The sequence below is a fragment of the Neodiprion fabricii genome, chromosome 2 (genome assembly GCF_021155785.1).
Source record: "Neodiprion fabricii isolate iyNeoFabr1 chromosome 2, iyNeoFabr1.1, whole genome shotgun sequence".
Lineage (NCBI taxonomy): Eukaryota > Metazoa > Arthropoda > Insecta > Hymenoptera > Diprionidae > Neodiprion > Neodiprion fabricii.
Window position 1 is genome coordinate 33685345 of NC_060240.1, and position 13433 is coordinate 33698777.

Here is a 13433-nt window from a genome sequence, read left to right on the forward strand (position 1 = left end):
CAGAATTCCTTACGAACAAATATCGAATATCCGTGAAATCAACGTGATGAAATTCCACCAAGCCAGAAACTCACAGAACTGAGAATCTTCGATCATATTCCGAATTTTAGATTTTTTCATTTTCTCATTTTCCCACGTTCCGAACTTTAACTTGTCCGAATTTTGAGGGTTGAGTTTTGTACCGTTCGAAACTTTGACGTTTCGTCGACGTTTGATTTCTTTACTTCAAGTTTCGCCACCAAAAAATTCGTAATTTCGCGCTTTCGTAACTTTTCAAATTCGTAATTACACCCCCGCCTCAAACAATTATTAATACCGCAGCAGCAGCAGCAGCAGAGAACCGGCCAATGCAAAAAATTGATCCGAACATGTTTGCAGGAAATTCGCGAGAAGATCAGGGAGCCTCGATAATTTCTGGTTTAAATTACCGAATCGAGCGTGCACATTGACGCGATTTAATCGCCGTGCGCCTGAAGGCATCGATGATTTTTGAGGTCGAGTGTACGCAATCAGCTGCTAATTGGGAAATGATTGGAGGCGCCTTTGCCGATAGTATCAGCTCTCGGTCTATAACTACCCCTCAGCCTACATAACTCCAGCGTAATATTAATGCCGCCGTAAATGCCGCAGCACGCACATACCGCTGATACATAGGTACCTACGCTTATGCGCAAGGTGAGCATGATAGGGGATCTGGTGTACGTACCCTTACGGTAGGTGTACGTAAATATAATGCATTCGCGATGTGGGCCATCAGATTTTTTATCGCCCTTACTCACCCTGAAATAAACCGAAGTGAAACGAGCCGAATTATCGGCCGAGACATCGCACGGTTGTAATTTTTGCGCAATAAAAAATTGGATGAGAAAACGAAGCAAAATTAAATTTCGATACTGATAGTAGAGCGGTTTTATTTTTATTTTCATTATTCATTCTGCACCTGCATCAATTGAAGTTGCATAATACACTGAATATGTATTTACATACTGAACGTATATATATATATATATGTAATGCCGTTGCGAAGAATCGCACAATCGGAAAAAACGTGACCTGAATTTATGTACAGCTCTTACGGTGTTCGGTGCCAAAATAGTACTTAGTGTGCTTGCAAAAGTCGGTAAAATTAATATCTTAAGTTTTTGTGGGAGCGAGTATGATTGAACGCAAAGTCTTATCACGTACCTACAGTACAAAAAATTAATAATCCTTCGATATTTCAAATCTTTTTCAAGTAAATTCAACGTTACTAGGATTGAACCGAAAGTATAAAATTATAGTACAAAAAAATTTCAATCAAATATCGATTTATTACCAGCGTTTCTAAGGACTGCACGACGTTCTTGAGGGGTGCTAAAAGCTCGCTGGCAGAAGTTAGTTCGTTATTAAACATTTAATTACATTAACGATAACCGAGTTAACAAGTGCGCGTCGCTTATAAAGCCTGGTGGTACCTGACACAGAAGAGCTTTGCATGTTTGTTCGGAAATACGAGTACGGATTACAGTTTTTGAACCAAAAACTTCTCTACACAATTGGAGAAAATGATAACCAAAGCTGAGCGATCGATATTTCATTTAATTTACATTTAATCGCCGGAGATAATTTTCAGGGTATAAAATACGTCTAACAGAGACAAATTTTGTACAAAATTATATGCAAAAAGTATGATAAACATTGTCAGGGATCACTTGCTTATACGATATCTTGAAACTTTTCAACAAGCTCAATATTTCATTTACCCGAAATCGCCCTGCAGTTTCTGTATTAATATAATTAATATCCGTAATTCTAAAAGAACAACAGCAGTTCAGGGGCATCAAATAACCGTTGAAGAACATTACAACACACATCTACGTAGGTATACATGACGTTGAAAAGTTTGTTCAACAACTTTAAAATCGTGTCACGAATTTAAGGTAAGTAATCGAGTTGTCGGCTCTTTTCCTTCCGGGGTTTATGATATGGAGAGAGCTAGCAGAGTTTCCTTCGCGTGTCTCTCTGCTCTCTCTCTATAATCTCTAACCTCATGCACCTTAATACCTCACGAAGCCACTCGCAATACTCGCACCCAAATAATCACGAGTTGAAAAGGTCTCGGTATACCCCCTATAGAATCTGAAAGATAGGTATTAAAAAATTCTGTTTCACAAAGTATCGCAATCAGCCATCTACTGAAATACTCATCGAAAGTGATGGCTGGAAACAATATCGATTCTATCCTTAGCGTCGTTTCAGGGGACCAATTACGGTCATGAGTTAGTGTTTTCAAATGCTTGTAAAAATGATTGGAATAAAGTTGCGTAGTACTGCGATTATGCGAAAATGAAAGGTGGAATAAAAATAGGGTAATGTTAGGGTGAAAAATAAATAACGGTGCATTGATCAATGTACGATTTCCTACAAAGTCGCTGAAACGGATTTTCTTTAATTTCTTGGGTAGTCAGTTCGATACAGCAATTTCTTGATCACGATCAATATCGACGCAATGTTGTAAAATTAAATATTACACTGTGATAGAAAAAAAAGAGAAGAAAAAATCGACTGCTTCAGTAAATTTGTACAAAATATTCTCCTGAATAAAATGTGTCACGAGTAAATTATCAAAACCGAATGAATGTAACAGATTTTTAATAACTTGAAAGCGATCTTTCCCAACTGGTCTTTCCAAAGCGAATCCATTTTCGTATAAATATTTTAGCTTCGTACTGTTAAACAATTAATTATAAAAATTCTCGACGCACGACTATCCGTTAATAAAATCATTGAAACTTGGCAATTTTTAGCGAAACTTGCGTGCTGCTAGCTTGCGTCTTGAGCGCAGAGCAGACCTTGTATAAATACATAGTTATACATATACAGACAGCAATGTACACGGAAGCGTGTGAGGTTCTCTCGCAATCAGGAGCGATATGAGACTGCGGGTGCCAACTGTGCTTGTTCACCCTTAACAAGGATTTCCGTGGCTGATAGCGGGGCGTGTTGGCGGAGTCGCCGTCTGCTGCAGGGCTGAAACGACGAAGGGGTGCTTTTGGGGTCGCTCCTTGACGTGGGGGGGGGGGGGGGGGGGGGAGATGGAGATAACGCGTTTAGCCTTAGCTGTAGATTGGCAGCATTTAATTGCCGAAATTGATATCGTGCTCGTGTAAACGGGAAGCGGCGAGAGTTCGTCGCCGGTTTCAGCTCACCTTCTAACCACAGCTCGTGTATACGAGTATATCGTCCGCAGGGATCAACTGCACCTAAACTCGATGCTCGTTGCCCTCCCGTCATGTTCGCAATCAGTTGTATTCGCCACTTGTTTACAATCAACGGTAGTCAGTCTTCATTATTATCGGGTGTTGGGAGATTAGGGAAATCAGGTAGGTGTTTAACGTTTAATCGCGTTAAACAGAGGGTATAAAAAATTCAATTCCCGGACAGAGAAATATTTAATGTAGATTTTACATCTGTGCAGCTGTGTGGTGAATATATGTATGGATAGCGTTTGTTTTTTTTTAGTGAAAAAATATGTCAATTGTGGCAGATCTACCAAAGCTTATTGTAATTCTTACTATTGGTTTTTTAACTCTCGTTACCGGATTTGTAAATCTTGCCACAAGTTACGAAATAGATTACGCTTTGATGTCGCGAATCCACCAAGCTTTTGCAAAAATTTCAATCTAATTGTAACAATTTGCGTACGATTGAAATCGGTTTTCAAAGGGAGAGATAAAAATCACTATATTTATGACCGTTGTAAATGCAATGTGGTAATATTGCATGTATAAATGAAAGTGGCGCGCTGAACTGCAAGTGCAACGTACGATATAAAAGATTGGAATTTTTCGAGCACCGTTTATGTGTCACCGCGTCACGTAGCTTGCCTATCCGCCATCAGCCTCGCTTATATCTCTGCTTTCATGCACGGATGCGTCGCGACGTTGGGCGTCGGAATATTTCTGACTCCCAATCGCGTTTCATCACGCCTTCGGTATACCGGATCACCGAGCGATACGTTCCATAGGTATTACACATGCCTACGTATATTCACGGCAAAGGTTGGGTAGGTGTTTAAATCATTCTCGCGACTAAAACCTCGCCCTGCGTTCAGCACGAGAACTAAAATGGTAAATCAGATTCCAACTTATTGTCATTTACAACTGTATCGTTCGACAATTTCAAATATTTGATCTCAGTGACAGCTTGTAGAGTTCTTACATGTCTATGTTATGTTTATATAAGCCCCTGATGTTCGACAGTAGAAAAATCGATCAACACTTATCTGCAATATATTGAAAATACGATAAACTTTCCAGACAAACAACACTTGAAGAATAATAAAATATGTCACACTCAGCTTTCGGTGGCGTCTGGATTAGGATGACGAGATGTTAGCTGCGGTTGTTCAATAAAACAGCATCGCAAAAGCTTCGCAACTATTCTAAATTATGATATTTCTCTTAAAGTTTTTCATAACCCTCGTCACAAGACGATCGGGATTCATCTAACGCAGATTATTGATTAGACATTACAGTATTCGTAAAGTATGAGCAAGTTTCCCATCCCTTTGAATAAGCAAACCAAAGTAAAAAAAAATTCGATACATCGAGTAACTATTTATTTTCACGTTCCAATCACGAACAAGACAAAAACCGTTCGACAGAATTTGAAATTATTCTATGTAAGAAGAAAAAAACAAATAATTACGTAACATAAAGCACAATATATTAAAATGCACAGCAAGGTAGTGATTTTAAACTGTTGCGCCAAAAAAAAAAAAAAAAAAAAAAAATAACGGAATAACTTTCTTTTTCACGTAAGAAAAAAAATAAAAAACGGTACACCCTATACGCGCATAATTACGCGATGCGTACCTGCGATACGATAAGCGTGTACAATATTTATTCGCGTGCACGCAAGTGGTCAGCAGTTATATTCGTTACCCGAATGAGGAAAGTGCATTATATTTTACGTATGTATACATGCTATACCTGCACCATACCATTAATATTTGAACAACCTCAGTCAGATTTTCGATATCGCGAAGGTATAAAAGGTGATGAAGCACTTTCGCACTAACGATAAGATTTACGAGCGATAAAATATGTCGAGGTAGGGTAAAGCGTGTGATTTTTAACACGTGATTCCGCTTCGCTCTGCTGCAGCACGACACAATCGTTGCGTCTGCAAACTTTTACATTTTCTATTTTTCTTCTTTTTTTTCCTCTCGTGTACAGCTGCTGATACACGCGAAAGAGTTTCACATTTCAACATTTTTATTCCAAGACGTTGAATTCTTCGGCACGTTGAAGCGATGTTACTTCCAACGATTCCCCGATCAAATAAAAATCGAAAAACTACGATAGTTGAAAGAAGAAAGAAAAAAAAAGAATAACTAAAATGCCTGTGTAATCCCGAAAAAGATTACAAACGGTCGTTAAAAAGTGACTGAATATTTAAGAAAGCTTTCAAGTGTTTCCCCCGCAGCTGGAATAACAAGAGAGAAAGAAAAGAAAAAATCCGGATGTCAAATAAATACTCCAGAATTCCTGCAGTACCATAAATGTTTCTCATTTTTCTATGCAAATTCTTCCTTGCGTAACGGTTAATCCCTCGAGTCCGTAACTGCATGTGTAGGATAAAAAAAAAAAAGAAAAAAAAAACACTACGTTCTACTGCTTTTTTTCCATGTGTAAAAGATTGTAAAATACAAGTGCACGTACATTATATACATACGCATATATGTATACGTGCGATACGCGTGCACGTTTACGGATGAGACGTAGCTTTTTCCCGCGGAATGATCAAAGCCTGAAAAGAGCAACGAGTGTACGAAACGGGGGACGGACGTTATTGTAAGAATCTTGCTCCCAGCGAAATGCGATGAGGGAGGGCCGAGATACGCGCGTGGTGCACATCACCGTTGGGAACAAAGGATGACGGAAGTCATCACCAAGGATTCGCCCCCGAGCGACTGATTTTTACCGTGTACTCGCATCCGCAATGAAAATCCGAACTCTCGACCAAGATCCTGCATCCTTGAGCTGCAGGGTGATTAATCCGAGATATAAAACATCGATGTTCGTTCGAAGAAAATTACTCGAATTGTGTCTCTCCGGTTTTCTTCAGTCTTCGATACGTTGTAGTGCGTCAAAAAAAGACCAGACATGTTCTTTTGTACGCGCAAATACGGCCGTTCGACAAGTAGAAACCACACCCCTAAAATTTACTTCCGAAATTCGATTCTTCAGGATTTCTCGACAAGGACGTAAGATTCTTTGTTAAAAAAAATTTCGTGTTACTGACTATCGACAGATGATAATATGTGCAGTGATTCGACCCTCGGGGTTTGCTGCACCAATTATTTCTGAGGGAGTAAACTGTGGGGATGCTTTTAGCCTCATCAACGGCCAAATTATAACACTATAAAAAATATCTACGTGTCCGATGTTTCTCGATGTATCGTAACGTGTCACTGCAGAGTAGGGTGCTTCATTTTTTAACTTTTTTTTTTTCATGGTGCCACTAGAAAAATTTGCGACAAATGCAGAAATAAAAATTGTAAAACCTGGAGGTAGTACGAAGATATTTAGATATCGCTACCAATTGTTGTAATTTTTTTAATTCTTTTTTCTATGTATATATACAACTTACGGACTTATATACATATGTATTTTAGTTTATTTTTATCGTATGGCGGTCTAATTAATCATTGTTTATAAAAATGAGTACTGAAAACGAAATGGGGGCATTAAGCTGATGCGATACTCCTATTTCGGTAACAAAAACTGTTATCCAAATTTCTCCGAGACGATTAATCTTTCGCATAAAAGACGAGACCAGCCAACTGCGAGATTGTTAGGCGCAGTTTGCTCTTGATTGTTCAACGATTAATTGGACCACGATACAAAAAAACAATAAACTAATATATATATATAAGTACGTAAGGTGTGCACGTAAAAATGAATAAAAAATATTACAATAATCGGTAGCGATCTCCAAATAGTTTTCTACCTCGTCCAATTTTTTCTCGTCGCATATGTCGCAACTTTTTCGAATGGCACCTTGAAAGAAAAAGTTTAAAAAATGATCCACCCTAACGAAGAGTGAAATATATGCGCGTATATATAATGCACGTGAAACTGTCGCGTCGGCGTTTAAAGATGATTCGTAAAACGGACGAATAAATGATTATCCGCATTTCGCCGAGTTTCCCGAGAGCAACATATGCATCGTCCTGCGAGTTGGCAGGATTCTATCGACGTGGTCGGACTTAACGTTCCAGCTCTGGAGGACGTAGGAGGACGGGGATAAAAAAAATCTGATCTGCCGTGTCATGTTCCGGCTGCGTTCACTGTTCCGTAATAACGTTAAGCTACGGGGTGCCGAAGCATACACGCGATAGAGACATGACCTGGTGGCAGAGCCGGCGTAAACCGGAGCGATATATCGCCAATGCTCCGAAGCACCCCGGCGTTGCTGCAATAGACAACAAAATGACGAGATGAGATCGGATGAGATCACCACGGACGGTGCGGTGAAAATAGGCATCGTAGGAAAATCGACGGTCCCGTATAATTGAAGTCAAGCTTTGAAATGTAAGTAAAAAGAATCCGGAACCGGGATTGGAGGATCGAAAATATTGACCGTACCAGCGAGAATTATTCGGGTGAAAATGACACGGTACTTAAATAGGACGCAGGTAAACCGTAAAGGGTCAACACCCTAGATTTTAACGGCAAAATCTATGCCGTATATGCTTAGATCGAAAATGAGGATTGACCCTTGAGTGAAATGATTTTGCAACAGCGGAGATTTCAAGTTTAACATATAGAGCCATATTCGCGATGCAGACGTAGAAACGATTCGCGTCACTCTGTGCGTTCGGTCAATAGTAAAGTTGATCTTTTTTTTTCTTTCTTTCCTTCTTCGTTCGTTCCGTGAAATATTGAGGACCTCTTCGCGTTGATCGAGAGAACTTGCCGTCGTTCTCAAGTGTACGGAAAGTCGATCGTTAATTGACGTGTTCCTTCCGCTGACCGACTTCTGGCTAAACATGGTATACGTAACGCAATAAGGAAGCGAGGAAAGGAAAAATGAATAAAAGTGACGAGAGATCGAGATTAAATTTACGCTACATCGAAATGATTGTATTCATAGATTATTTTAATTCCAGAATTAAGGCTGCGCTTTATCTTGTTTAATCAAGATTCTGTTCGATTGTACGCTGTTTATAGTTACATACATAAATTATTCATAGACACGTTACATGAATGTTTCAGCGGTATCGCAAGGGTGGAAAATTTTCTATTGTACCGCAGCTACGCCGAGTTTCCGCATGATAATAATAATGATGATAATTTGTCTGAAACTTTAGTAAATTCTGTTCTCTAGAAATAATAATAATTTTCCCATTTACATGTATTAAATGGATTATCATTTTTCAAGAGGTTTTTTATTCGTTGGAATATTATACGTATTATTACTTGTTTCATACATGCGCCTGACATAAATGTGAATGTGATGAATTTTCATTGACAAAATAGAAAGAAAATATCCGTCAATATTTCTGGACTTCTTCAACATATATTGGCAAAAATTGAATTTGACTCGTTTAAAATGAATCATATTTCTGATCAAACTTTCAACGCTTCGCTCCTTCTTTCCTATTTTCTTTCTTTACTCCCATTGACTTGAGCTTTATAAGTATTCAGTATGAAATCTGGCGAATTCACGCCAATAATTCTACTCAAATGACGACATTTTTCTTCACCCCTAAAATTTCTACCCCGAATATTTACGAATACATGTAACCTAAGATTGATGTCTCGTATGTTGTGCGAATGACGAATCGATTATTCCTCGTGTATGGAAATTGAAAACGTTCTCACCGAATCGGGATGTAAAAAAAAAGATAGAAAAAAACACGCGAAATAAAAATAAAAAGAATTTTTTTTTTTGACATGGTTCAAGTCGTTACGATCGCGTACGTCTGTTCTCTCCTTTTCGGCCTTCTTTCTCTACTCCTGCAAGATTGCGTTCTTGATCCGCACTCGAATGGGAATCTCTATTGGCGAAGGTTATAAAACCGTCGATATATGGGATGAGAACGGGGGTGAAACAAAGAGCGGAGATCAATATATAACCTGTTATCAGCCTCCTCCTCCTCCTCCTCCTCCTCCTCCTCATCCTCCTCCTCATCCTCGTCCTCCTCGTCCTCGCACGTCGCAGCCACGTAACCCAACAGATCAGGGTACACCTAAGTCTGCGCTAGTGTGTCGCCTGGCTGATGTGGCAGTGTGGACATCATGCTTATATCCACACCCGCAAGCTCTGCTCAGTGTCGCATCGTCAAGCGAAACACGTGCGCGGGTTATCACTCCCGAGCTTTATGCTAGTCTGCATGTTTCGGGAGCACATGATCCACGGTACCTACGTGCAGGAAGAGCACAGTTTACCTCGGCAACGTCATCCGTCGAGCTTCGAGCCCTCCGCGCGTCGATTCACCCTCGTTGTCAGTCCCTCAACCGCCTTGCAATATTGGCCACGAAGTGGGTAAGAAAGAAGAGACCCGGAAGCACGTCGCACGCCTGTTCGCCTAAGATTTCTACTTCCGGAAAGGTTGTGTAAACAATTTAAAAAGGAACGGAAATTCCTGTCCGAATTGCGTTCGAAAATGTACTGCAGTGGTGAGTTTATTAGCTTTGAAAAATTGATGTTAAAAATCTAAATCAACGCTCGTGGAAAGTTCGTGGCCAGGGAACGAATGGCAGCTTTCCGTCAGTCGATACCTGGCTGGTTATCGAGGATGCTGCAGCGATCGGATCGGTACGGCAAAAAGTACGAGTCGCGAAACTAATTAGAACCGACGATCAGATATCCACAAGGAAGATTATAGATATACGTATAATCGACAGGAAATTAATAATCTATATTCCGGTTTCGAAGCTGTAACCACTATGCATAAACTGTAATTACAGCTGAAACTATGTACGTATGTCCGTTATACAAGCTATAGGTATAAATGCAACCAATTACTACGAGCAAAGTTGTAGAGGAAGAGTTGCAAAATTGTTTTAGCTGCACGTGTGTATATATGTGCAATTGTATATGTATGCGAAACTTTGAAAGGGAGAGAGAGAAGTTCAATTTCGCAGCCCGTCGTATAATTAAGTAACGCAATTGTGATTCGCTTGGGCGACATGCGGTTCGGAAAGAGAGAAAATCGCGACGTCGCGCGTCGTTTCCATCGAATCGCTAATTTTACAAGACTTCTCAATTCATTGATACGAAGTAGAAAAAGTACGAGTGAAAACCTCTTTTACTTGCTTGGCATCGGATGTTCTTCTCGGAAAAAGGAGAGAATATATAAAAAGAAATGCTTGAGGAATAAAATTACCGTGCAGCGATGAAAGTCAAAGAAATTATTAATAAAATATTGGAAATTGTTTGGCGAAAAAGTTTGATGTAATTTTTTCACGACCGTCTCTCGTTCCTCGTGTATTTTTTCATTACCCGCTCACCGGGATATTCGTTTCCTCCGCAAATTTCACGACACGCGTGTACGCAGCTCTCGAAAACGGTTCAAATTCTAAACAACGTAGGTACAAGCTATCCAATTTATCAGCAAATTACCCCCGGGCAAGTCGAAAATTACCAATGAACCGGAGGCCGACTGCTCTTTGTTTTCATGAAAATGGAGAGCGAATGAAAAAAGGACAAACTGGGTGCGAAAGAACCGAGACCAAACAAATCTCACTCCCTCGGTTTTCAATGTAGAATATAACAACATTTCAAAACGGTGGAACGTGAACTGAAATATGCGGTAACATGAGCATGAAATTAACGTTGCAGTTTTTCGCTCCAAATTCCCCAATGAGTTTGTTCACCATTCGCCGTGAACGAAATTAGTTTTTTTCTGTTTGTCTGTTTGTTTGTTTGTTTAGGCGGCCGTGTAAGCCCAGCCGTCGGAATATCGTGTTTGACGCAAGAACGGGTCCCATGTTTGTCCAACATCGTTTACATTTCATTTTGCTGTAATCTCAGGGTCGAATATCTTCGGCCCAATAGACGAGCAAAGTAACGCGCCCAGTTTTGCGCATATTGTAGATATATACGGACGTAGAGCGTGGATCGCGGCATAGTCGTAGATAAATGTGTTACACACGGTTTGTCCGGGCGCACCTCCCAGCTTCCGGTTGGCGAGCCTTCGACCGAACCTCAACCCGCAAGCCCCAATTTTCCTTCCCACCCCCGCCTCCAGGGGCGGTAGAACACGAGGCGTAATTGTTTAGAAGCTCTTGATCTGTAATTCCACCCGCTCGATGCCGTGGCTGAAATAACGTTAGGGAGAAAATCCTACGGCGATCAAAGTTTCCTCCCTCGAAAACCACCAAGTGAGCAAACTCGTTCTGATTCAATTAAGTATCGACGGCGTTCCGCAAATTCGCCACCCCAGCGCTTCTTCTCCGGGATCAGTTTGCGACTCAACGGTGAGAAATTGGGTATTTCAGATTTGAAAAATCACCCAAACACCTTATTAGCCGCCGCACATCCGGTTCCGTTTCGAGATATTGAAATTGGAGGCGGAAAGAAAGTTTCACGTTAAATCGAGCCCACTTTCTGTCGTGCAAAAATAAATCCCACCAAATTTTTCATCGACCGTAAGTATTCTTCAAAAATCGTCTACTCCGAACGGAAGACTGAAAGAGATTTCCTTTCCTATCAAACTTTTGAATCTCTCAAAGGTACGCGCGAATGTCCGATAAGTTTGGGTCAGTTTGCGCGTCGCAGCCACGGTTGCGAACGTCGATAAGCAAAATTATACTCATCGCCCCGGAAGGATGATGAAAAAACGAAGATTAGAAGAAAACAAAAATTCAAATAACAAATTAACATTTAAATGTGATAAGAACGAAAAGGGACGCACCTTATATACGGGACACAATGGCACGGCAGCTGTCCATTTAGAATCTCGTAATTTAATTCTAGAGACGCAAACAGAAGCGAGGAAGTCGGTATTTGCAGCGGGCAAGTAAGGGAGGGAGGGAGCAGAGAAAGGGGGAAGACGGAAGATTCGAGCTGGAAGATTTTCAAACAATTTGCAGCTACTGTGAAAAGAAGTGTTTCAGTTCAGCCGTTCTCCCGATCCTGTCAAAGAAATGAATATTAAGAGAGTCGGTCGAGAAAAAAGGAAGAAGAAGAAAAAGAAGACCAAGAAGACGAAGAAGAGGCGCGAACGAGAGTGAAAGGGGACTCCCCTTTGTTTACCCTGTAAAAATGGCACGGATTTCCTGAATCGCGATATCCCTCTCCTTGTGTTACCTTCCGCTTGGTACAAAACGTTCGCACTAAAAAGCATATCGTTCGGAATTAGCTTTGTTCAACCTTTTTTAACGGAATGAAAGGAAAAGCAAAAAAAAAAAAAAAAAATCGAAAAAGAGGAAGGAGGGGGGGGGGAAGGACAAAGAGAAGAAAGCGAGAATATCCTTCCTTCTTTTTTCAAGCTTTCCCCAATTTCCATATTCGAGATCCGTCAATAATGTCCCTCTTCTCTTTTTTCCTCCTTGCGTACACAATATTTCGCAAGACTTCTCGCAAGGATTTTGCCGCGAATCTTATCTCGCAAGAAACACAACGTAGAATAAATTTCGTACACGACAGAAATACAGGTTTAATCTGTGGTTAGGCAGCAATAATTTTCAGGAAAAAAAAAAACAAATATATAAAAAATACGTTCCACAGCATTTTTTGGAAAGAAACAAGTAACCAGTTTTTACCATAACTTCTCGACGATTGCGAAATTGCAGGCTAACTGTTGACCTGAGGCATGAGCGATAAAAATTTTCCTACGAATACATTTGGGTGTGTCATTCTTCCAAATCGTGATATTTGGGACATTTTCTACAACTCATCAACCAAATTAAAAGAATGTAAATTTGTGTTCATCTCTGTAAAGCGCATTAGTCCGCATTATTGCCGACTATCGATACGAATCGAGTCGATAAATTCTGTATTGGCTAAGAATCAAGTTCAGCACCAAATTTCTCAGCCATCAACGGGCCGCGGTATGATTTCTAAGAGTTATACACACATATACATCGATATCGATTGATTTACTCACGATATCTTCGATCCGCGAGCATCCCCGCCTCGCCGTGCATACGAGGGCGACTATCACCCCGCCGCCGAACATCAGTATGAGAAATACGGCAATTTTCCACCCGTGATCCCGCTGGGGGACGAGTTTCCTCGCCGAAGGGAGTCCGGCTACATCGCCGGTCGAGACGCCGAGTCTCGAGGCCTTGAAGAGCAGAGTCCTGAGCCTCCTTGCCGCTTTTTCGCAGGCCATTTTCGAAGGATTACTCTTGGACGTCGGCCTCGTCCTGACGTGCACGTGGTCCATGGAAACGCCTCGATTTGCAGTTCGATTGGATTTCAGTCAGAGGAGG